Genomic DNA, 21,800 nt, shown 5'->3' with positions numbered 1-21,800 from the left:
TCTCATGCTACACAAAATTCAACTCAAAATGGATGAAAGAACTAAAGGTAAGACCCAAAACGATAAAACTACTAGAGGAAAACAGGGGAGATGCTTTATGACGTTAGTCTGGGGACATATTTTATGAATAAGACCTAAAAAACACAGACATTGAAAGCAAAAGTAAACAAATGAGATTACATCAAACTGAAAAGCTTCTGCATAGCAAAGGAAACAACAGAGTGAAAAGACAACCTACAGAATGGGAGAAGATATTTGCAAACTATTCATCTGACAGGGGATTAATACTGGGATTGTACAAGGAATTTAAACAAAAAAACTCAATCTGATTTTAAAATTGCGATTTGAACAGTTATTTATCAAAAGAAGATATACAAATGGGTCAAAAAACGGATGGAAAAAAATGCTCCCCTTAACTGATCATCAGGGAAATGCAAATCAAAACCACTGTGGGGTGTCATCTCACCCCAGTTAAAATGGATCCCATCAAAAAGACAAAAAACAACAAATACTGGCAAGGATGTGGAGAAAAGGGAACTCGTATACACTGCAGGTGAGAATGTAAACCAGTAAGGCCTGGCGCAGTGGCTCACACCTGTAATCCCAGCACTTTGGGAGGCCAAGGTGGGCAGATCACTTGAGGTCAGGAGTTTGAGACCAGCATGGCCAACATGGTGAAACCCCATCTCTACTAAAAATATAAAAAATTAGCTAGGTGTGGTGGCAGGTGCCTGTAATCCCAGCTACTTGGGAGGCTGAGGCAGGAGAATTGCTTGAACCTGGGAGGTGGAGGTTGCAGTGAGCTGAGATCATGCCACTGCACTCCAGCCTGCATGACAGAGCAAGACTCCATCTCAAAAAAAAAAAAAAAAAAAAGAATGTAAACCAGTAAAGCCGCTATGGAGACCAGTATGGAGGGTACTCAAAAAAACACAAATGGGCTCCCATAAGATCCAGCAATCCCCTCACTAGACATTTAACCAAAGGAAAGGAAATTGGTCTGTCGAGGAGATCTGTATTACCATGTTTATTGCAATACTATTCACAATAGCCTAGATAGGTGTCCATCAACAGATTAATGGATAAAGAAAATGTGGTCTATACACAATGAAATGTTATTCAGCCGTAAAAAGAGTGAAATCATGTCATTCGCGGTGACGTGGATGGATCTGGAGTACACTGAGTGAAACAAGCCAGGGACAGAAGTTAAACACTGCATTTTCTCACTCATGTGAAAGCTAAAAAAAAGTTGATTTCATGGAAGTCAAAAGTAAAACAGGATACTAGAGGCTGGGAAGGGTGGGGAAAGGGTGGCAAAAGGAAGGATACAAAATTACAGCTAGACAGAAGGAAAAGTTCATCAGTTCTCTGAGTATACCACTATAAGATGACTAGAGTTAACAAGAACATGTAGTTTCAGTTAGCCAAGAGGATATTGAATGTTCCCAGCAGAAATAAATAATAAATGTTTGAGATGATGGATATGTAGAATATGGAATTATCCTAATCCGATCACTACATATTATATGTTTGAAACATCACTATGTACCTCATAAATATGTGTGATTATTATATGTCAACTAAAAATAAAAGATGAAGGGGAAACTTCATCTTGAGGTTGCCAGACTGTGAAGCTGGGACCAGTGCGTATATAGAGAGTACAGGAGGTTTCTTAGGGAAATGCGCTTTTCAACAAGACCATGAACTGTTTTGGTTTAGAAGGAACAGGTGGAGGAACAGAAAAATTATCAGTTTCCACAGCAGGGACAGAGCAGGTCTGGTGGAGATAGGGCTCTCTTGAATTCCTTGGGTGTGCTACTTCTGAAAGCTAGGCAGGCAGTAATGCTTGGAGTTCTTGGGGTGGGGGACAGGGAGTTAATGACTGTGAGGCCCAGGCTATCAGAGGAGACAAGAAAATGTGCATCAGCTAGGGGAATGGGGTACATCCAGATAAAGATCAAGGGACTCTGGAATCCGCATTTCTACCCTGCCAGCCGGCTCCACCTTGGGTCTTGGCAGAGAGCCCCTGGCCTTGGGGTCCTGGCCAGTTTTTTTTGTTTTGTTTTGGAGACAAGGTTTTGCCATGTTGGCCAGGCTGGTCTTCTCCAACAGTGCTGGAATTAGAGGCATGAGCCACCATGCCTGACCCTCTGAGAGTGACACTTTCTGTGCTCCCCAAGCCAGCTTCATCACCCCTCTCAGAGACATCAGCAGCAGCCAGGCAGTGCCCACCCCGTAGGGATCTGGGTCCTGGCTCTGCAGGACCATCCATCCACCTTCCAAGGCACCAACACCCACCTGGCAGTGCCCTCTCCTCGGAAGCCTGAGCTGCGGTTTCCTCGGCCTCCCCCATCTATTTCTAGGTTCTAATAAACCCAACCTTTCCCTTGTGTTCTCCCAGTCCTTAGGGTGGGACTGACTTCCTGAAGTTACAATGTCTGTGTTTTGTCCTCCTCCAGTAGTGTTCATTCTCTGTATTAAATTCTCTCTGTAAGATAACTAGTGCGATTGCTGTTTTCCTGAATGGACCGTGACTGATACGCTTACTAAACATTTCAAGGCTTCCTGGGGCTCAGTGGGGCCATGGATCAAATGGATTCTGGAGGACCTCGGATCAAATGGGAGACACTGGGGCAAAGATCATAAGCAAAAAATGAAGAGGTTCAGGCCAGACTTGACTGGCTGGGAGAGAGAATCCCGTGTGGACTGTGGGAAGCATCTGAAAGGATTACTATCTCTGAAGAGTATTTTCATTATTTTCTACATCAAATCCTCTACAAGAGCCCCAAACTCCTCTTGTCCCTCCAGCCCCTTCCCAGGCAGCATCCCTACAACCCCACACCTTCATCTGTGGCAGGACCCTGTCTTGTCCTCATTTCTGCACACCTGTGTCACTGTTCATCTCTTCCCATCCCACCATCAGGCCTTACAGGACTTATGGTCACCATACCAGACTCGGTTAGCTCAGTGTGGGGGCTGCTGGCACTTGATTCATTGCTGCAATGCTACTGCCTGGCCCATCACCCAGTTACTGCTCTTGGTTTGTCCCTGGGTTCCCACAAAGAACCCTTTGCTTCCAGCAGTTTCCTCATGCATTGCCCCACGGACTCTGTAGGCATCCTCTCCAGGAAGACTGACCCAGATTTCAAGATCATCTGGAAGGCTCTGGTGACCTTTTATTATAACACCCACTTTCAACAGGGTGTCCATCAGACAAATAAATGTTTCCAGTTCAGGTGATAGACGTGGACATTGTCTTTAGGGTTCTGTTAATCTAGGATTATACCCTCCTGTTTCTCAGACCACAGGAGCTTCACTTCTAAGCTCCAGAAGTGATTATGAAACATCTTTCAGTTATAGGCAGAGCTGAATTTATGGATGTGTGACCTGTGGAAATTGCACAGGTCCCTGTGCTTGGTTTAATGCTCTGCTGTCCCATCTTGAAATTCTTAATCATTTTTGAAGAAAGGACCCTACAATTTCATTTCGCACCAGGGCCTGCAAGTTACGTAGCTGATCCCTGATATAGGGTGTATGAATTCCCAGCAAAAGGCAACAGGGAACATTTGCATATTGAAGTATGAACACAACTTGCCCCACATAGTCTTCACTCCAAACCCTGAGCTTCTGCTTGGGACGGGAAAATGCTGGGAGAGCGCAGTTCCCTGGAGCTGGATCACTATTAAACACGAGAGTCTCTGGTCCAGGCTTTTCGTAGAACAGCCAGGGCTGTCCCCATCCTTTCCAGATTGTAGCATCATTTCTCCCCTACATCCAACTGCCTCCTCAACAAGTGTGTGGGGGCCAGGCAGAAACAGGCAGAAGGGACAGAGCACAGGAACCGGGGGCTCATCATGGACAGGCAGCATCTGCCTCTTGGCCAATGGCTACTACTTCAAAGTCTAATCGATGTCTTGAACCCACATGTCAAAAACTAAACTCTGGCACTCTCTCCATTTCTCACCACTTCCACTGCTGCCACCCTGGTCAAAGCTGCTGCTGCCTCTTGTCTGGCAAGAGGCATTCATGAGGTCACAGTTTCTAACACCATTCATGAGGTCACAGTTTCTTTTTTTTTTTTTTTGAGACGGAGTTTCACTCTTGTGACCCAGGCTGGAGTGTAATGGCGCAATCTCGGTTCACCGCAACCTCCGCCTCCTGGGTTCAGGCAGTTCTCCTGCCTCAGCCTCCCGAGTAGCTAGGATTACAGGCATGCGCCACCATGCCCAGCTAATTTTTTGTATTTTAGTAGAGACGGGGTCTCACCATGTTGACCGAGATGGTCTCGAGCTCTCGACCTCATGATCCACCCGCCTCGGCCTCCCAAAGTGCTGGGATTACAGGCTTGAGGCACCGCGCCCGGCCCGAGGTCACAGTTTTTAACACCATTCATGAGGTCACAGTTTCTAACACATGGACTTTTGGGAAACACATTCTAACACCAGCAGCTCTATTCCAGGTCCACATTTCACACAGCATAAAAGCTGAAGTCCTTATAAGAGGATGATTTTCTAGATCAGGTCTCTGGCTACCTCTCCGACCTCATCCATGCTTCCACTCCACCTTAGCTGCATGACTTTCTTCTGGAAGCATGCCAGGCATGTCCACCAGTGCTGCTGCGCTGGCTGTTTTTTCTTCTTGAAGTTATTGCATATTTAAATAATAATGGGGTCAGATGCGGTGGCTCACACCTGTAATCCCAGCACTTTGGGAGGCTGATTCGGGTGGATCACCTGAGGTCAGAAGTTTGAGACCAGCCTGGCCAACATGGTAAAACCCCATCTCCACTAAAAATACAAAAATTAGCCAGGCGTGGTAATGTGCACCTGTATTCCCTGCTACTTGGGAGGCTGAGGCACAAGAATCACTTGAACCTGGGAGGCAGAGGTTGCAGTGAGCTGAGATTACGTCACTGCACTCCAACCTGGGTGACAGAGTGAGATTCGGTCTCAAAAAAATAATAATGATAAATAAATAATAATGGGTGGCAAAATTAATGAGGGTGGTGTTGACTGTGCTCAGAAATCAAAAGCAATGCCCAGCTGGGCACGGTGGCTCACACCTGCAATCCCAGCACTTTCAGAGGCTGAGGTGGGAGGATCACTTGAGGGTGGGAGTTTGAAACCAGTCTGTGCAACACAGCGGGACTCCATCACTATGTAAAAGGAAGAAAGCAAGGCCTCTAGATGACCTGAGCGAATGGTTCCCACTATGTCTCCTCCCCTCAGGGGAAGAGGGAAATGCTCTTCCCCTGACATCCACATGACTCCTCCAAGTCTTAGCTCATGTCACTTTCTTGGGGAGGCTTACCAGTCCCCTCCCAATTGTTCCCTAGTCTGAAATGGAGAAATGGGTATGGAGCGTGGATCCTTAGCTCTGGCCTGAATGAGTTGGAGATGCTGGGTGCTGACTCCCTTCTCTGTCTTAGTGTCTGGAAACCGAACGATTGAGCCTGGATGATATGTCAGCCCCCTCCCAGTCGCCATTTACCCCAAGGTCATGCATATCCTGTACTGCTATAGTTCCTGAAGGTCAAGGTGGAGAGTGGATACTGAGGAGGCCCTGGGTGCTAAAGGTGGGGCAGAACAGGAAACGGACAGGGAAGTCTGGTGTGCTCAGCTTGTTTCTTCCATCCCGCCTCAATTTTCACTAGGTGTTTTTTTTTCCTAATTTTTTTTCCACCCTGCCGGAAATTGCCAGGCGCCAAAGCTTCCTTAGCCTTGGGCATAGAATTTACGGAGTCCCTGAACTTGAAAAGGAAAATAATTAAATCCTTAAGTGATACTTGGGATTTTCTTCAATTATGAATGCAGGCAGCAAATGAACCGTAGTGGTATTAGCAGTACCAGTAGAAATGGAAGTTATGTTCATGTCATATTATGGTCATTGCAGTGGTCTGGTAAAGTCACTTGTGCTCATTTTTCCAAAGTCCTAGATCTTGTTATGTATTCCCATCTAGTTCATGGATTTAAAAAAGATGATTCTGAGAGGAGTGCCACAGTCTAACAGTCTGCGCACGAAATGAGGTCAAGAATCTCCGTTAGAGGTTATTTTCATTTTCTTGTGGCTCAAGAAGCTCTGAGATTTGGTTTTGAAGGGGGCCGAGACTGACTTCGCCAAGCTCGGCTCCAGGGGTGCAGGGCCCCTCGGGCAAGGGCCGCGAGAGGGCGGGCGTGTTCCAGCCTGTTCCAGCTGCTCGGGCTGCAAAGGGCCACGCCACTCCAGGGATCTGCGCTGCTCATACTGGGAACGCGCATCCGCCACCTAATGGTGAAGCGTGGTGCTGCGCTCCGTGTACTTGGCAAGACCCACGCCGAGGCCAGGGGTCACGCACAGCAGGCTGCTGTTCCTGTGCCCTTACTGAGACACCTGCTTTCAAGCCCCCTCAGACTGAGGAACATTGGCAGAGCCCCAGATTTAAATGTTCTCCTCTGCAATCCCCTTTGGGTTCGGGCACACATGGCCCAGATAACTTGGTGTGAACTATTCGCCCAGGTCATATGTATGGGCTTCGTTTTCTTTTAATTTAAATATAGAGATGGAGTCCCGCTATGTTGCCCAGGCTGGTCTCAAACTCCCGGCCTCAAGCGATCCTCCCACCTCAGCCTCTCACAGTGATGCGATTGCAGGCGTGAGCCACTGTACCCAGCTGGGCGTTGCTTTTGATTTCTGAGCACAGTCAACATCACCTTCATGAATTTTGCCTCCCCATTATTATTTAAATATGCAAAAACTTTCTTTAAAGGACTCACTTTTTTTGTTGTTGTTGTTAATCAATGAGAGCTTGTTATGTTGCTCAGGTTGGCCTTGAACTCATAGCCTCGCCTCCTCAAGCGCCAGGACAACTGGCTGGAGCCACCACGGCTCCCAAAGGACTCACTTTTTAACTGAAATTAATGCATATAAAATGAAAAGTTTACATCCCTATCGCAAGTGGAAACCCCATTTCTGCCTCCCATTACTGCTAATCAGTTCCAGCTAGGCTTAAAGACAGTAGCACAAACAAACGCTTTCTCTTTGACATGATCACAGTGTCTTGGGGAAAAAAACTGAAAAGGGAATGGCTTTTGTAAACTTTGGCATTCAATGTTATTACAGGAAGATCATCCCACCCTTTGGGGAACACTGAGGGAGACGAGGCCGAGTCCTTGGTGGTGTCTCAGCACTCAACGACGGCACCCTGGGAGGCTGGCAGTGCAGACCATCCCTGGGGTAGGTGTTCAGATGCTGGAGTGAGGGGTTATTGATAGACTCAACTATCAGTGGGGATTGTGGAGGACTTCTCCTTTCCTCCAAGCAGATCTGCAGATTCCCCTTCCTGAGCTTCAGCTGGAAAGCCACTTGGTGTATCCCCTGCATATGTGGCAGATTCTTTGTGTAGTTGGGCTCAGGGAAGCTACAGAGCTGGATGTGGCAGCAGAGAGAAGGAGCAAGGCCATGATCCTGGCTGGGCACTGGGCATCCTGCCCATAAGTTCATTGTGTGGCCAAGATCTTTCCTCAGCAGGCACCTGCCTTGAGGTCTGTGCCAGGATTTGACCCTTGAGGCTATATGTTGCTCCATTTAAGACTTACCCATAGAATTTCCAAAGGACAGAAAGAATTTGAAAATGGATCTGGTAGCTTAGAGGGCAAGCTAAGATAATAAGTGAGAATGTGAGCATGTGTGTGTATATTGAGAACTATAGAACGCTTCGCACATAATAAACTTCATACATAATAATAACAAACCTCTGTACTAAGTAATGCAGAGCACTAAATGAAATACTAGTATGGCTTCTAACAGCATAATGCTCTGTCTCTAGGATGTTACTAGAGATAAAGAAGGACGTTTTGGAATATGAAATGGGTCAATCCACAGTGTATACATGTCAAAACATATTGTACACCGTGAATCCCACTTATCTGAGACAAGTCTAGATTTCGGAAGTTTCTTTTGCCAGGGTTAAGGACGTGCACCTGTGACACCGCCTCAGGGAGTCCTGATGACATGTGCCCAAGGTGATCAGGGCAGAGCTTGGTTTTATACATTTTAGGGAGACAGAAGTCATCAATCAATATATGTAAGATGAACACGGCTTCCTCCCCAAAGGCAGGACAACTCAAAGCAGAGAGGGGGCTTCCAGGTCACAGGTAGGTGACAAATGGTTGCATTCTTCTGAGTTTCTGATTAGTCTCTCCAAACGAGGCAATCAGATATGCATTTACCTCAGTGAGCACAGGGGTGACTGAGCAGAATGGGAGGCAGGTTCTCCCTAAGCAGTTCTCAGCTTGACTTCTCCCTTTAGGTTAGTGATTTTGAGGCCAAAAGATTTATCTTCCTTTCACATTTCCCCTTTTTGTTTTTAAAAGCTTTGGAGAAAGCATTTTTAGAAGAAAATTAATCCCTGGTCTCAGGTTTCATCTGCTCTCTCACAGCTAAGACAGTTTATTCCTAGACAGATGGATCCTAAGTTCTTAGGAAAGCTCATTTTTAGCAGATTGTGAAGTCTCATGTCCTGTGAAGAGAAAATAGGAGGAAGAAAGGAGGAAAACAACAACAAACAGAAAAAAAGCCTACAAAATTGATACAGGCCACCTTACTCTGAAGTCTATATATCAGGAGGCGGGTATAAAAGTGGCTTGTGTATGTGAAAGGTTGCTGTTATTTTCTTTTGAAGTTTAAGTTGTCTAGTTTCAGTTTGTAGGGCTTTACAAAAGCACAGCTTAGTTTTCAGTGATTTCAAATTAGGAAAAATCGGGGAAGGGGGAAGGAAAAGAAAGAAAAAAAATGAAAACATTATTTTGGAGACTTGTAGCCAGGAAAAATTAGAATTAAGTCCCAACTATAGAAAATAATAAAAATAAAAATAAATAGGCAAGACTAGAATCTAATAACAGATGTACTTTAGTTTTTAAAATATAATTTTTCTCTCTCCAGTTTCCCATTTTTATTAAAGACAAATCATGGTAGGACCTATTTGCTTTATTATATTTGGCCAGATTGTCTGTATAAAGTGCAGCTAAAATAATTGTTCTTCACATGGGCTTTATAAATTGGCTTTGATGGAACTTTGTTCTATAGAAGGAATCTCAGATAAGACTTTTTTAAAAGCCAAGCCCAGCCATGGATTTATATCATCAAATACCTATGAGTTGGATGAATTCCTGCCCTCTTGAGAAGGGAGGAACCTAAGATAACTTGGGGATCCTGGGCTTGTCAGAAAGTGACATTCATTTTTTTTACCGCAGGTTAAGAACCCTATACAGGGACTATGTAGATAAGGTATGAGGCCAGTTTTCCCAAGGGGCTTTCATTAGCTCTATAAGTCAAGTTTGATTCCTTAACAGAAAGCACACCATTACAGTGAAAGTTTGGTAAAATAACCAGTTTCTCCAATCATGTCCTGTTACAAATGAAAACATATTCTTATTGTACCTATGCAAATAACTATATAGCCATAAGTTAAGAATACTCAAAATAGTTTCCAAATTCTGGAGTAATCAGGTAGAGATAAACAAATATGCTCCAAATTTTGTTTGTAGGAGTATATTTAATTGTTAAAAGCTGTCAATGGTGCAAAAGAAAAGTTCCTTTGACTCTAAAAAACAAAACAAAACATCATCAGTAACATTTTAAGCAAAAAATTAAAAAGATTACTTCAGTCATCTGTTAGTTCAATCCATGCAGTTAATTATAGTTCTGCTTGATATTCATGAACATTTTAGCTCTCCGTGAGTCCTGAAAGTTTTTCTTCTATTCTGATGTCATAATCTCCAAAATTATCAGAAACTTGCATTCAAGAGCACCTATTAGAGTTTTATAACAGATTATAAAACCATCTTCTAAGGAGGACCAAAACAAGACAATCGTCCATGGGTGACAAAAACTTTTAGAACAACCACAGTCAAAAATACAATTAACAAGGAAATTTGTTACCTCTGTGGCACACAAAAATTTAACATAACAATTATTATTACTAACAATGTATACTGAGTCATAACAGAATATAGGAGTTCCCATAATTTTGGAACACATACCAATAACATATTTATACAAATACAGCCCAAAGAAAACCAAACCATTTCATGTTTGACAATGCTTCCTGTATAATTTTTGTACCAAATAAACCAAACATGTCATTTTTGGAAAACTAACATCTAAAAGGATTAATTAGGTCAGAAAAAGACATGTATAATTTGATTTTGAAAAGTCTGTCAAATATCAAAGGTTTAAAATACTTGATATCATAAAACAGGATCAGAGGTCAATATAAAGTAAGTGATTTATTTAACCAAAGTGATAAAGATTTTTTTTAAAGATGAAAACCCTTATTCTTTGATATGAGACTTAATTTTCCAAACAATAAACCCTAATAAAAGCAGCATGAAGCCAATTAAATTTGTTTTTCAAAATTTTATAAACAATCTATAAAATGTTAATTTTGACCATAAGATCTAATATCCATAAGTGTTTTTATAACCTTTATAACCTTTAATAACAAGTAAGTTAATGCTTCATAAAAACCTTGTTAATCTGGCATCATGTGCTGGTGTTGCATCAGTGTGCCTTTGACATTGATGGTTAATTTATAGAGAAACTGAACTTTTATCTCTTAAAATTGGCCCTTAAAATCTCATGCACTTGCCTCTCCTGTGTTCTTCCCTGGACCTTGAGGAGTTGCGTATCTTTAATTTCTGGCTCTGTGTCTTAGGAATGCAGTTTATTTTGATTGGCACCTTCTACTGGACCTGAATATGATAATTTAATTGCTATCAGAGTTTAAGAGTTAGCAGGACTTGATGTCCCTTTTAGACCCAGGAGTCAAAGCCCTGTAACTCAATGTTACAAGGACTTTAAAAGCACATACAGAAAGATACACAGATGTAATAATCTTAATTGAAAAAAAGATTTTTTAATCTCAGATTTTTCTAAGCAAACCAAAATTTAATAACAATGTCATAGGAATTATTTGATAAGACATAAAATCTGTTAGGCCAGTAATGAAAAGGCCAAAGAAAAGACTTTCTGCAGTGCAAAGAATATTATGTCAGAAGAAAACATTTCCTTTAGACCTTTAAGGAAACATTGTTAGCATCAGGCCACAACAAACAGAGCTCAAGGGGAAAAAGCCTGATATGAGCTGAAAATGAGTTGAAGGAGAGCATTACTATTTTGCACCTTGTAAAACTCGTTTAAGACCAAAACAATGAGATGTAATAAAAGTTGAACTTTTTTATCTAGAACACTCCATTTAACAACAGCAGAATACACATTCTTCTCAAGTGCATGTGGGACATTTTCCAGGGCAGATCATATGTTAGGCTATACAAATAATCTCAAAAAGGATTTTTGAAAAAAGCAATCTCAAAAAGTAATTTCAAAAGGGATTGAAATTATACAAAGTATGTTCTTTGATCACAATGGAGTAAAATTAGAAATTAACAGCCAGATACAGTGGATCACATCTGTAATCCCAGCACTTTCGGAGGCTGAGGTGGGAGGATTGCTCGAGCCCAGAAGTTCGAGATTAGCCGGGGCAACATAGTGAGACCCCATCTCTACAAAAAATTTTAAAATTACCCAGAGTGGTGGCATGTGCCTGTAGTCCCAGCAACTCAAGAGGCCGAGGTGGGAGGATCATTTGAGCCCAGGAGATTGAAGCTTCTTACAGCCATGGTCATGCCGCTGAACTCCAGCCTGGGTGGCAGAGCAAGACCTTATCTCAAAAGGAAAGGAAAGGAGAGTAGAGTGGAGGGGAGGGGTGCAGGACGGGAGGGACAGAGGAAAGAGAAGGGAGGGAAGGGAAAAGAAAGAAAGAAATTAACAACAAAATATACATTGGGAACTTCATAAATATGTGGCTATTAAACAGCACACTTTTTTTTCTTTTTGAGACAGAGTTTCCCTCTGTTGCCCAGGCTGGACTTCAGTGGCATGATGTCAGCTCATTGCAACCTCTGCCTCACAGGTTCAAGCGATTCTCCTGCCTCAGCCTACCAAGTAGCTGGAATTACAAGCGTGCACCACCACACCCAGCTAATTTTTGTACTTTTTAGTGGAGACAGGGTTTCACCATGTTAGCCAGGCTGGTCTTGAATTCCTGACCTCAGGTGATCCACCCGCCTCAGCTTCCCAAAGTTCTGGGATTACATGCATGAGCCACCGCACCCAGCTGAACAGCACACTTTTAAATAACAAGTGAGCCAATTAAGAAATGACAAGGGAAATTAGTATTTTTTTCTTTTCTTTTTGATTGACATATAATAATTGTACATATTTATGGGGTACATGGTGTTTTGAAAATATTTTGAAATAAATGCAACCGAAGACAAAACACTCCAAAAACTTATGGGTTGTATTGAAGACAATGCTTAAAGGAAAATTTATAGCTATAAATACTTATGTTTAAAAAGAAGAAAGATCTCAAACCAATAACCTAAATTTATACCTTAAGAAACTACAAAAAGAAGAGTAAGCTAAACTCAAAGCAAGCAGAGGAAGAAAATAATAAAGATTAAGGTAGACAGTAATGAAATAGAGGCTAAAAAATGATAGAGAAAATCAACAAAACCAAGAATTGGTTCTTAGAAAAGATCAACAAAATGGACAAATCTTTAGCTAGACTGAAGAGGAAGGGAGGGAGGGAGAGAGAGGCAGAGAGACAGAGAACTCAAATTATGAAAATCAGTAATAAAGAGACAGCATTATTACAACCTTACAGAAATAAAATAAAAGGACTATTAGGAAATACTAAGAACAACTGTATGCCAACAAATTAGATAACATATAGAAAATGGACACTTTCCTAGAAAAACACAAAGTATCAAAACTGACTCAAGAAGAAATAGAATATCTGAATAGACCTACCACAGGTTAAGGTACTGAATTGGTAATTTTTAAAACTATCCACAAAGAAATGCCAAAGCTGAGATTTGCTGGTGAATTCTGCCAAACAATTAGAGAATTTATACCGATTATTTGCAATTCATCAAAAAAATAGGAGAGGAGGTAACACTTCCTAATTCATTATGATGCCAATACCACTGTGATACCCAGTGGCTCAAGCCTGTAATCCCAGCACTTTTGGAGGCCGAGGCGGGTGGATCACAAGGTCAAGAGATCGAGACCATCCAGGTCAACATGGTGAAACCCCTTCTCTACTAAAAATACAAAAAATTAGCTGGGCATGGTGGCACGTACCTGTAATCCCAGCTACTCAGGAGGCTGAGGAAGGAGAATTGCCTGAACCCAGGAGGCGGAGGTTGCGGTGAGCCGAGATCGCGCCATTACACTCCAGCCTGGGTAACAAGAGCGAAAACTCTGTCTCAAAAAAAAAGAAAAGGAAATTACAGACCAACATCTCTTGCGGACTCATAAACAAAAGCCTCAACAAACTACTAGCAAACCACGTCCAACAGCATGTATGTTGTGTTGGTTATACAACACAACCAAATGGGATTAATCCTAGGAATGCAAAGTTCATTTAACATTTGAAAATGAATAATATGTCATATCAATAAGATAAAGGAAAAAAACACATATTTAGTAGATGCAAAATGAGTACTTAGCAAACTTCAATACCCTTTATGATAAAACCATTAGACAAGCTAGGATTAAAAGAGAATTTCTTCAACCTGGTAAAAGACATCTACAGATAACCCACAGTTAACATCACACTTAATCATGAAAGACTGAGTCAGGTCATCTCCCGATAAAGACAATTTGACTTCTTTCTCTCCAATCTGAGTGTCTTTTACTTCGTTTTGTTGCCCATTGCACTGGATGTAATATTTAGTATAATGTTGAATAAAAGTGGTGAGAATGAAATCCTTGCATTCTTTCTGAAATTAGGGGGAATATATTCAATCATTTACAATTACATTTGATTTAGCTGTTGGATTTTGTAGATATTGTTTATTGGGTTGAAGATGTGCCCTCCAATTCCTCCTTTGATGAGTGGATATGATCGGATGATGGAAATGGATTTGACGGTGTTTTGTCAAATGCTTTTTCTGTTCTTACTGAGAGGATCGCATGGTTTTACATTTTTTGGTTTGTTAATATGGTGAATATTATTACGTTTCTATTGTTAAATCAAGCTTGAATTCCTGAAATACAATGCATTTATTCATGACATATTATCCCTTAAATATATTGTTGTATTTGATTTGCATAAGTTTTGTTAAGAATTTCCGCAATAATGTTGATGAATTGGTCTGTAGTTTTACTTCTTTGTAATGTTTTTGGTTTGTTTTGTTTTAGAGACAAAGTCTTGCTCTGTCACCCAGGCTAGAGTGTAGTGGCATGATCATAGTTCACTATAACCTCAAACTCCTGGGTTCAAGTGATCCTCCTGCCTCAGCCTCCTAAGTATCTGGGATACCAGGTATGTGCCACTATACCAGTCTAATCGTTTTACTTGTTGTAGAATTAGGGTCTCACTATGTTGCCCATGCTGGTCTTAAACCCCTGGTCTCAAGAGGCCCTCCCACCTTGGTTTCCCAAAGTACTGGAATTACACACCTAGTCTAATGTTATAACATTTGTTTTTGTTTTTTTTTTCTGGTTTTGTATAAGAGTTATCTTGACTTCAAAATATCAGTTGGAATGTATTGTTACTTCTTCGAATCTTGGAAGAGTTTGTCTATAATGGTATTGTTTCTTCCTTAAATATTTGGTATTTCTCCTTATGAGAGATATTGAAAAAAAGATTTGATAAAACTACCAGTGAAGCCAATATTCCATAGAATTCACCAGTGAAGCCAATATTCCATAGAATTCACCAGTGAAGCCAATATTCCATAGAATTCACCAGTGAAGCCATCTAAAATTTCTTTTGTGAGTATGTTTTAAACTATAAGTTCAATTTTGTTAACAGGTATAAGGCAATTTAGGTGATCTATGTCTTCTTGAATAAGCTTTGGTAGTTTGTCTTTCAGTTAGTCTATTTTATCTCATTGTCAAATGTATTGGAGAAAAATTTGTGATACACCCTTATTAACATTTTAACAAAGACAGATTCTATTGACCTCACCTCTCTCATGTTTTTTTTTTTTTTTTTTTTTTGAGTTGGAGTCTCATTCTGTTTTCCAGGCTTGAGTGCAGAGGCGCAATCTTGGCTTTCTGCAACCTCCACCTCCTGGGTTCAAGCGATTCTCCTGCCTCAGCCTCCTGAGTAGCTGGGATTACAGTCATGCACCACCATACCCAGCTATTTTTTGTATTTTTTTTGATAGAGATGAGGTTTCACTCTGTTGGCCAGGCTCAAACTCCTGACCTCAAGTGATCTGCCCACCTCAGCCTCCCAAAGTGCTGGGATTACAGGCGTGAGCCACAGCACCCAGCCGCCTCTCTCATTCTTGATATTGGTAATCTATGTCTTTTCTCTTTTCTTCCTTATTGGTCTGGCTAGAGATTTCCCAATTTTATTGATCCTGCCAAAGAACTAACTTTGGTTTCATTGTCTCTATTTTAAATTTTGTTTTCTACTTCATTGATTTCTGTCTTCATCTTTAACATGTCTTTTCTTATATTTTCTTTGGGTTTAATTTGCTCTTCTGTTTCTACTTTCCTAAACTTGAGGTCATTGATTTGAGAACTTTCATGTTTTCCAATACAGGTGTTTGCTGTTCGATGCTACAAACTTGTAAGTTCTGCTTCAGTTGCCTCTAGCACATTTTTATGAGTTATACTTTCTTTTTAATTCAGTGTAAAATATCTTCTGGTTTCCTTTTGAGTTTTTTTTTTTGAGCCATCAATTATTTAGAAGCATGTTTAGTTTCTAAATATTTGGGCATTTTCAGATATTTTTCTGTTAGTGGTTTCTCATTTAATTCCATTGTGCTTAGAGAACATATTTTGTATGACTTAAGTCCTTTTTTAAATTGCATTTTAGGTTTTGGGGTACATGTGAAGAACATGCAAGATAGTTGCATAGGTACACACGTGGCAGTGCGATTTACTGCCGACTTAAGTCTGTATACATTGATTGAACTTGCTTTATGGACCAGAATATGGTTTATCTTGATAAATGTTTCATGCAAACTTTAAAACAAATATATGTTTTGCTGTTATATGGTAGAGTGTTTCATAAATGTCAATTAGTTCAAATTGTTTTTATAACATGGTTCAAGTATTCTATACCTTCACTGATTTTTGTTTACTTAATGTATCAGTCATTGAGAGAGAGAGAGGTGTTGAAGTCGCTTGCTATAATTATGAATTTGTTTATTTCTTCTTACAGTTCTATCAACTTTTCCTTCCTGTATTTTGAATTTCTGCAATTATTGATATAAAAATTTAGGATTGTTTATATCCAAGTTCATAGTAGCATTATTCACAATAGCCACAAGGAGAGAACAACCCAAATGTTCATCAAAAGATGAATAAATAAATAAAATGTGGTATATCCATACAATTGAATATTATACAGCCATAAAATTGAATGAAATTTTCATATCTACTGCAACATCAATGTACCGTGAAAACATTATGCTTACTGAAATAATCCAGATAAAAAAAGACAGATAGTATATGATTCCACATACATGAGGTATCTAAAGTAGCCAACTTTATAGAAACAGAAAATAGAATGGCAGTTTCCAGGGGTTGAGGGAAGAAGGGAAAGATAAATGTTTAGTGTATGTAGAGTTTTAATTTTGTAAGATGAAAAAGTTCTGGAAATGGATGGCAGTGATGATTGCACAAGATGATTAACACTACTGAATTGTACGTTTAAAAAGATTTAAGGTGGTACATTTTATGTAATGTGTAGTTTACCACTCTTGTTTAAGATTGTGGCCTCTTGATGATTAGTCACTTTATTGTTTTAATTATATATAAATAATTGTTGTACTTACTTTTTATTCTTGGTGATATTCTTTGCCATGGAATCTGTTTTGTTTTACAGCAGTATTACTGCTTCAGCTTACTTGTCATTAGCGTTTCTGTGATAGAGCTTCCATCATTCTACTTTACATTTATTCGTCTTCATATTTAAGGTGAAATTTCTTGTAGGCAGCATATAGTTAAATTTTATTTACCTAATTTGGTAATTTTTTTTTTTTTTTTTGAGACGGAGTTTCGCTCTTGTTACCCAGGCTGGAGTGCAACGGCGCGATCTCGGCTCACCGCAACCTGCGCCCCCTGGGTTCAGGCAATTCTCCTTCCTCAGCATCCTGAGTAGCTGGGATTACAGGCACGCGCCACCATGCCCAGCTAATTTTTTGTAATTTTTGGTAGAGATGGGGTTTCACCATGTTGACCAGGATGGTCTCGATCTGCCGACCTCGTGATCCACCTGCCTCGGCCTCCCAAAGTGCTGGGATTACAGGCTTGAGCCACCGCGCCCAGCCGGTAATTTTTTTTTTTTAGAGACAAGGCCTTGCTCTGTTGCCCAGGCTGGAGTGCAGTGGTGTGATTATTGCTCACTGCAGCCTCAAACTCCTAGGCTCAAGTGATCCTCCTGTCTCAGCCTCCTGAGTAGCTAGGATTACAGGTGCATGCTGCCATGTCTGCCTAATTTTTATTTTTATCTTTTGTGGAGATGGGGTCTCACCATGTTGCCCAGGCTGGTCTCAAACTCCTGGCCTCAAGTGAACCTCCTACCTCAGTTTCCCAAAGTGCTATGATTATAAGTATGTCACTGCACCCAGCTGACATTTACATTTAATGTGGTTATTGATATGGTTCCATCTTGCTCCTTGTTTTCTATTTATCCCACTTGCTTGTTGTTCCCCTTTTGTTATTTTGCTGCCTTTTTTTTGGATTGAGTGTTTTGTTTTGTGTTTTTCTTTCAGACAGTCTCATTCTCACCCAGGCTGGAGTACTGTTGTACAATCTTGGCTCACTGCAACCTCTGCTCCCAGGTTCAAGTGATCCTCCCACCTCAGCCTCCCAAATAGCTGGGATTACAGGCATGCACTATCATGCCTGGCTAATTTTGGTATTTTTAGTAGAGATGAGGTTTCACCATGTTGGCCAGGCTGGCTTCAAACTCCTGACCTAAAATAATCCACCTGCCTCAGCCTCCTAAAATGCTGGAATTACAAGCACAAGCCATCACATCCAGCTAATTGAGCATTTTTTATGGTTCCACTTATCCCGTTTTTTAGCTTAATAGCTATAACTTTTCATTTTGTTATTTTGGTGGTTGCTTTACAACTTATGGAATACATATTTAACTGTCTATTTTCAAGTGATATTATGAAACTTTACATATACTATGAGAACCTTACAATGGTATCTTGCTGTTTCTGCTTTTCCTGCCTTCATAACATTCATTTTGTCATATATTTTACTTATACATATGTTATAATCCCCAACATACATTGCTATTTTTCTTGCTTAAACAATATTTTTAAAAGATATTTAAATAATAATTTTTTTAGATTTCCAACATAGTTATCATGTCTGGTGTTCATTTCTTTAAATAGATCAACATTGCCATATGGTAACATTTGTCTTCTGTCTGAAAGACTTTATTTCTTATAGTATAGGTCTGCTCTAAGTGTATTCTTTCAGTTTTTTTATGTCTGAAAAAGTCCTTGTTTTGCTCTCTTTTGTTCTCTAAATATATCTTCACTGAGTATAGAATTCTAGGTTACCAAGCTTTATTCTTTCAGCACTTTAAAAAGGTTCCTCCATTGTCTTCTGGCTTGGATTGTTTTCAGTGAGAAATCTGTTGTCATCCTTACCTTTATTTTTTAGACAAAGGTCCTCAAACCCTGGGCTGCAGATAGGTACCAGTCTGTGGCCTGCTGGGAACCAGACCAGCCTGAGTGGGCAAGTGAGCATTACTTCCTGAGCTCCTCCTGCAGATCAATGGCAGCATTAGATTCTCATAGGATTTGAACCCTGTTGTGAAATGTGCGAGGGATCTAGGCTGCACACTCCTTGCGAGAATCTAACTGATGCCTGTTGATCTGAGGTGGAACAGTTTCATTCCAAAACCATCCTTCCACCTCCTGTCCATGGAAAAATCGTCTTCCACGAAACCAGTCCCCGGTGCCAAAAAGGTTGGGGACTGCTGCTTTAGTATGTAATGGGTACCCCTGCCCATTCCCCTTCCCAGCTGCTCTTAGGATATTTGTCATTATTGCTAGCTTTAAAATTTTTCTTATAATGTTCTTTGATGTAATTTTCTTTGTGCCCCTTGTACTTGAGGTTTGTTAAATTTCTTGGGTCTAGAGATAGTTTTCATCATATTTGGAAAACTATCAGCTTTTATATCCTCAAATATTTTTGTTTCCCTCCCTCTCTCTGGGATTTCAATTACACATATATTAGCCTGCTCAACATGGTCTCACAGCTCACTGACACTCGATTGAATTTGTTTCTATCTTCTTTTTCTTTGTATTTCATTTTGGATAATTTCTACTGCTTTCGTTTCATAGTGAAGCATATGTCTTCAGTGAACATTGCTTTTACTTCTGCAATTTCAAACCAGTCCTTCATCCTCTCCAGTGTATTTGTCATCTCAGACATTGTAGATTTCATCTCAGAAGTTTGATTTGGATCCTTTTTTTTTTTCTGTCTTCAGTGCATCTATTTAAGATGTTCAGTCTTTCCTCTAGCTTCTTGAGTATGCGAGCACACTTACAATAACTGTTCTAATGCTCCTTTCTACTTATTCTATCAACTTTGTCATTTGTCATCTGTGGGACAGTTTCTCATTTTTCTCATCATTATTTACCAATATGCTGTTAAAATACTGGCAAAGAGGCAGTATTTTCCTGCTTCTTTGTCCTTTGGGGATCTTGCCTTTAGAGTTTTTCAGGCAAGACAGGAGAAGCTAATTATTCTCCACAAGTGAGGTAAAAGTACTTTGCGTATTCATGCTTATGACTGGCATATAATTGCATAACAAATACATAGCAAGATGAAGCCCAGGAAATTTAAGCCAGAAACCAAGGAATTCAGGTTAACTATGATGGGAAATGGAACAGGGGAAAGTTATAGGGAAGTGAAAAAATAATATTGCACTTTGGGAGGCCAAGGTGGGCAGATCACCTGAGGTCAGGAGTTTGTGAACAGCTGGTCAACATGATGAAATCCAATCTCTACTAAAAATAACAAAATTAGTCAGCCATGATGGTATTCACCTGTAATCCCAGCTACTTGAGAGGCTAAGGCATGAGAATCGCTTGAACCCAGGAGGCAGAGGTTGCAGTGAGCTGAGATCACACCATTGCACTCTAGCCTGGGCAACAGAGCAAGAGTCTATCTCAAAAGAAAATAATAATAATAATAATAATAATAATAATAATATTGAATTCACAAGCATGGGGGGAAATCCCTAAAACTGAGTACAACAGGAACAATGGAAACTAGGTATAGTCTTGTGCTGCAGACAGACATTGACATTTAGGTCAACCACGGCTGCATGTATGACAGTGGTCCCATAAGATTATACTACATTCTTACTGTATCTTTTCTATTTAGATACACAAATAATTACCACCATATTCCAACTGCATTTGGCATTCAGTACAGTAACATGCGGTACAGGTCCATAGCCTCTTATGACATAGCCTCTCTGTATAGTGGGCTACGCCATCTGGGTTTGTGTAAGTAGATACTACGATGTTCACATGGTGACAAAATCACCTAACGATGCATTTCTCAGTTGGATTTGGATTGTTAAGCAGCACAGGACTGTATATACACCAAACCGATGACAACCACACTGAAGAAAAGTGAATCAGCATTTGTTTTGAGCACTGTACTTAATCAGGTACTGTCAGTGAGATGTGGGATTAACTTCATCAGGCAGGTCCCATGATACTTTTTATTTGTGGGGGAATTTGGTGTCTCGCTATGTTGCCTAAGCTGGACTCAAACTCCTGGCCTCAAGAGTGCCTGTCACCTGTGCCTCCCCAGTAGCTGGAGCTGCAGGCATGTATCACCTGTATTCACGATACTTTTAAGGGCCACAAACAGGTATTAATTTTACTTTTCTTCCTTCCTTCCTTCCTTCCTTCCTTCCTTCCTTCCTTCCTTCCTTCCTTCCTTCCTTCCTTTTCCCTCTCTCCCTCCCTCTTTCTTTCTTTTCTTCTTTCTCTTTCTTTCTTTCTTTTTTTTTGGCCACAGAGTTTCACTCTTGTCACCCAGGCTGGAGTGCAATGGTGCAATCTCGGCTCTCAGCAACCTCTACCTCCTGGGTTCAAGTGATTCTCTTACCTCGGCCTCCCAAGTATCTGAAATTACAGGCATGCACCACCATGCCCAGCTAATTTTTATATTTTCAGTAGAAACAAGGTTTCACCATGTTAGTGAGGCTGGTCTCGAACTCCTGATCTCAGGTGATCCACCCCCCTTGGCCTCCCAAAGTGCTAGGATGACAGGTGTGAGCCACCACCCCCAACCAATTTTACTTTCTTTAACATCAGAAGAGACACCAGGATGGGTATGATTTTTTTTTTTTGAGACGGAGTTTCGCTCTTGTTACCCAGGCTGGAGTGCAATGGCACGATCTCGGCTCACTGCAACCTCTGCCTCCCAGGTTCAAGCAATTCTCCTGCATCAGCCTCCTGAGTAGCTGAGACTACAGGTGCGCACCACCCTGCCCAGCTAATTTTTGTATTTTTAGTAGAGACGGGGTTTCACCATGTTGACCAGGATGGTCTCAATCTCTTGACCTCGTGATCCACCCACCTTGGCCTCCCAAAGTGCTGGGATTATAGGCGTGAGCCACCGCGCCCGGCCTGGGCATGATTTTTAAAATAGAAATAACAGTTATTGGTGAAGATGTGCAGGAATTGGAACCCTCGTGCGCTGCTAGAGGGAATGTACAATGGTGTAGCCACTATAGAAAACAG

The 21,800-nt window shown here is 40.9% G+C and overlaps 1 long non-coding RNA gene across 1 annotated transcript; it reads right to left on the bottom strand.

Annotated features, from left to right (window-relative positions):
• Nucleotides 1-9,512: 9,512 nt before the first annotated feature.
• LOC128930266 (uncharacterized) lies at nt 9,513-13,305 on the bottom strand. Its single transcript, XR_008478100.2, has 2 exons — nt 13,183-13,305; nt 9,513-11,698 (listed from the first exon to the last, which is right to left on the bottom strand). It is a non-coding gene; the product is annotated as an uncharacterized LOC128930266 (long non-coding RNA).
• Nucleotides 13,306-21,800: the final 8,495 nt, after the last annotated feature.

The sequence above is a fragment of the Callithrix jacchus genome, chromosome 20, assembly GCF_049354715.1.
Source record: "Callithrix jacchus isolate 240 chromosome 20, calJac240_pri, whole genome shotgun sequence".
NCBI lineage: Eukaryota > Metazoa > Chordata > Mammalia > Primates > Cebidae > Callithrix > Callithrix jacchus.
The sequence above is the reverse complement of the archived record's forward strand: the minus strand, read 5'-3'. Positions and strand labels throughout refer to the sequence as shown.